At 52.4% G+C, this 4,566-nt stretch overlaps 1 pseudogene; it reads left to right on the top strand.

Annotated features, from left to right (window-relative positions):
* Positions 1-3,823: 3,823 nt before the first annotated feature.
* On the top strand, positions 3,824-4,137 carry LOC140689574 (cAMP-regulated phosphoprotein 19 pseudogene; annotated as a pseudogene).
* The last annotated feature ends 429 nt before the right edge of the window (positions 4,138-4,566 follow it).

Genomic DNA, 4,566 nt, shown 5'->3' with positions numbered 1-4,566 from the left:
TTCCCCACATGTTACCTATGAGTGTTTAGTTTTCAGTTTGCAGTCTTGTCGGGCAACTGTAGGAATTACACACCTGTGATTTACAATCAAGTGAACCAGGAGTACAAGAGTCAGAATCAAGTTGCCAAGAAAGGGACTAGTTTATTTAGGGAAATGGTGTGAAATATTAGTACTCATATTTTAGGACCTCAGATTCTCAGCCAATTTACCGGACAGATGTTACAGATATCTGTAAATAGCGGATATCTCAATTTAACCAAAGTAAATAAAGTAAATAAAAATCAAAGTAAATGACCCAAAGCAAATGAATATGGCCTACAAATATGTTTACCTGCCGAGGATCTAACACCTGATCAATAGGCGAGGCCAAATAAACCCAAAAGAGGGCCAGCTAAAGCAAAGAACCAAGAGTGCAACTCTGCAGATGCCTGACTGACTCACAAGTGAATGTATTTTTTCAGTTCAAAAAACATGATTCAGAAAGGTGTGTCCAAACAAGCTCAATTATTGATGAGAACTGCACAGTCTGCATGTGAGAAGACGCACAGGAACCCTGAGAATGCTTTGCTGCATTGCTTAGAATAGTTACAGATGTCAGGTCACTGCTGGTGGGACTGGTCTTAAGAGTGCCATTTGCAAAATAGTATTTGCCAAAGTTCACGGGACTCTCCCTCTGAAAACCACAGGCAAACTTCCTTTTACACAAAGTTCTGTGTTTCTTTAACAAAGATACTGTGACTGATCCCAGTGTAACTATTATTTCTGTTGTTCTTACATAATAGGCTTGAATTAACACGTCTAGGGTGTCTTAAATACATATTTCAGATTTTTATGACCAATATGATTGCCTCATTAGGAAATTAATTACTTTAATTGTTGGACAAACTACCAAAAGTCAGTGCAAGTTTTCACGGAGTAGCCCTTTCAACATTCAAAAAGGTCATTTGTTCAAAGTATTTTAATTTTGTTTTCATCTTGAAATATGCTTGAGGTATATTTAATACGTTATGCATTCCTTATTCTACCATTCATGGACAGAATATTTTTACTAACTCATAGATTATCTGTGCTATTATTATTTTTAGTTTATATTGGAATTAAGACATTTCAGAAAATATATTCAGGAGAAGCATCTACTTAACATAATTTGGTTTTTAAAAATAAAAATGAGGGATAAAAATCTTGCATGATAAAATATGTATTTTTGGAATGGATGAGAATGTGGAATAATATATAATAATTGAATGAGTGGGTTCAAATAAGCAGAAAATACTGGTGCCAGATTCAGTCACTCATTAATAAAGGATATGCTGAAAAAGAAGCAAAAGCTGTGTAATATGCAAACACTAGTATTTTTAACACTTATGAAAACTGAGTGCATTTAAAGCAATATTATACAGGATATTGATGTTGTACATTTTGTTTTTATAAAACTCAAACTTTTAAAAATTTTAGATAATTGTAAATTCCCATGCAGTTGTAAGAAATAATGCCAAGAGATCCCATTTACCTTTACCCATTTCCTCTCAAATGTAACATCTTGCAAAACTATGGCTCAGTATCGTAACCAGGGTATTGATACTGAAACAGTCAAGACAGAGCATTTCCGTCCCCACAAAGATCTCTTGTTGTTCTTTTACAGCCGCACCGACATCCCTCACCAAGCACCTCTCCTTCCTGTCTTCTCAACTCCTGGCAACCACTCATCTGTCCTCCTTTTCTATAATTTTGTCATTCCGAAGTGTTATATAATCATTCTGTATATAACCTTTTGGGATTGGCTTACGTCACTCAGCAAAATTCTCTGAGATTCACTGAAGTTGTTGTATTTTATCAGTATTCTTTTGTTTCTTGCTCAGAAATATTCCAAGTATGGATGTGCCACAGTCTGATTAACTATTCACCCACTGGAGGACATCTGGGTTGGTTCCAGATTTTGGCTATTATGAATAAATGTACCAGAATCATTTGTGTAGAGGTTTTTTTGTGGGACCATAAATTTTCATTTATCTGGGATAAATGCCCAGGAGCCCAATTGCTGGATCACATAGAAGTTGCATGGTTGGCTTTTAACAAACTGCCTAGCTAGATTCCAGAATGGCTGTTCCATTTTACATTCTCAACAGTCAGGTTGAATGATGATTCAGTTTCTCCACATCCTCACCACTATTTGATAGTACCATCATTGTTTTTTAACTATTCTAATATGTATATGGTCATATCTCACTGTGGTTTTAAATTGCATTTCCCTAAAGGCTAATGATGTTGAGTGTATTTTCTTGTGTTAATTTGAAATCTGTATGTTCTCTTCAGTGAAATGTTTATGTTTCCCATTTTTCTAGTTGGGTTCTTTGACTTTTAACTCTTAAGTTTTAGGATTCTTTACATATTCTAGACACCAGTCCTTTATTTAATATATGGTTTGCAAATACTTTCTCATAATATGTAGCTAGTCGGGGAGGTGGGGCGGGGGCAGCGGCGGGGAGGGCCGCAGTGGCCGTTGCGGGGCGCGGCGGGGCGGGGGTGGGGAGCCGGGCGGGAGGCGGGGGGTGGGGCGGGCCCGAGGGGGCGCGGCGGCGGGAGGTCGAGGCGGCGCAGCTGTGGGCGGGCCCGAGGCGGCGTGGCGGCGCGGCTGCGGGCGGCGGGCGGCCAGCCCGAGGAGGCGAGGAGGCGCGGCTGCGGGCAGCGGGCAGGGGGCCCGAGGAGGCGCGGCGGCGGTCGAGGGGCCCGAGGCGGCGCGGCTGCGGGCGGCGGGCGGCTCGAGGCTGCGCGGCTGAGGGCGGGCCCGCGGTGGCGGCGGGCGGCGGGGGGCCCGAGGCGGCGAGGCGGCGCGGCGGCGGGCGGCGGGAGGGGGGCCCGAGGCGGCGCGGCGGCGGGCGGGGGGCCCGAGGCGGCGCGGCTGCGGGCGGCGGGCGGGGGGCCCGAGGCGGCGAGGCGGCGCGGCGGCGGGCGGCGGGCGGGGGGCCCGAGGCGGCGCGGCGGCGCAGCGGCGCAGCGGCGGGCGGCTGACCCGAGGCGGCGCGGCTGCGGGCGGGCCCCAGGCGGCGCGACGGCGGGCGGCCGGCTCGAGGCGGCGCGGCTGAGGGCGGGCCCGCGGTGGCGGCGGGCGGCGGGGGGCCCGAGGCGGCGCGGCGGCGGGCGGCGGGCGGCTGACCCGAGGCGGCGCAGCGGCGGGCGGCTGACCCGAGGCGGCGCGGCTGCGGGCGGGCCCCAGGCGGCGCGACGGCGGGCGGCCGGCTCGAGGCGGCGCGGCTGAGGGCGGGCGGCGGGCGGGGGGCCCGAGGCGGCGCGGCTGCGGGCAGCGGGCGGGGGACCCGAGGCGGCGCGGCTGCGGGCGGCGGGCGGGGGGCCCGAGGCGGCGCGGCTGCGGGCGGCGGGCGGGGGGCCCGAGGCGGCGCGGCGGCGGGCGGCGGGCGGCGGGCGGCGGGCGGGGGGCCCGAGGCGGCGCGGCGGCGCGGCGGCGCAGCGGCGGGCGGCTGACCCGAGGCGGCGCGGCTGCGGGCGGCGGGCGGGGGGCCCGAGGCGGCGCGGCTGCGGGCGGCGGGCGGGGGGCCCGAGGCGGCGCGGCGGCGGGCGGCGGGCGGCGGGCGGGGGGCCCGAGGCGGCGCGGCGGCGCGGCGGCGCAGCGGCGGGCGGCTGACCCGAGGCGGCGCGGCTGCGGGCGGGCCCCAGGCGGCGCGACGGCGGGCGGCCGGCTCGAGGCGGCGCGGCTGAGGGCGGGCCCGCGGTGGCGGCGGGCGGCGGGGGGCCCGAGGCGGCGCGGCGGCGGGCGGCCTCGGCCACCCCGGCAATCGCATCTCCTCCCGACGGCTCATCCGCAGAGGGAGCAGTATGTCCGCTGAAGTCCCCGAAGCAGCCTCCACGCAGGAGCAGAAGGAAATGGAAGATAAAGTGACTAGTCCAGAGAAAGCTGAAGAAGCAAGATACCCTCATCTGGGGCTAAAGCCTGGAGGTTCAGATTTTTTAAGGCAACTGTTGCAGAGAGGGCAAAAATATTTTAATTCTGGGGATTACAACATGGCTAAAGCAAAAATGAAGAACAAGCAGCTTCCTACTGCAGCCGCGGGTAAGACGGAGGTCACCGGTGACCACATTCCCACTCCACGGACCGTCCTCAGCGGAAAGCATCTCTTGTAAGTAAGCTGGCTGGATGATTATAAGAGCTGTACTGCACGAATCCTCTAATTCCTGTTATTTCTCCTTAATATGCTACTTCTCTGCTTTTTGTTTCGTTTCATTCACGAGGTCATTTGAGACTGATTGCTTTGCAGGTAGCGGTACTGTGCGCTTGTAAAGGAATATACATGTGTAGGGTTTTTTTTTTTTTATTAGTTTAGCAGTGCACTGATGAAAACAGCATGTTAGAGCAACATAAAATAGTCAATCTACTTGGAAATAATTGTATATATTAACTCACTCGTAGTATAGGGCTGGTTCCAACAAGTAACAAGCAAGTTTTACAATTTTAATGTTATGGCTTTCTTTAACTCATCTTAATTTTAGCTTTGTATGTTACTCTTATTTAATATAACCTCTATTGTATTGATTTTTTCTGTATTTTTCCTT

Source organism: Vicugna pacos, chromosome 26 (genome assembly GCF_048564905.1).
Source record: "Vicugna pacos chromosome 26, VicPac4, whole genome shotgun sequence".
NCBI classification, from domain to species: Eukaryota; Metazoa; Chordata; class Mammalia; order Artiodactyla; family Camelidae; genus Vicugna; species Vicugna pacos.
This window is presented reverse-complemented; position numbering and strand designations above follow the sequence as displayed.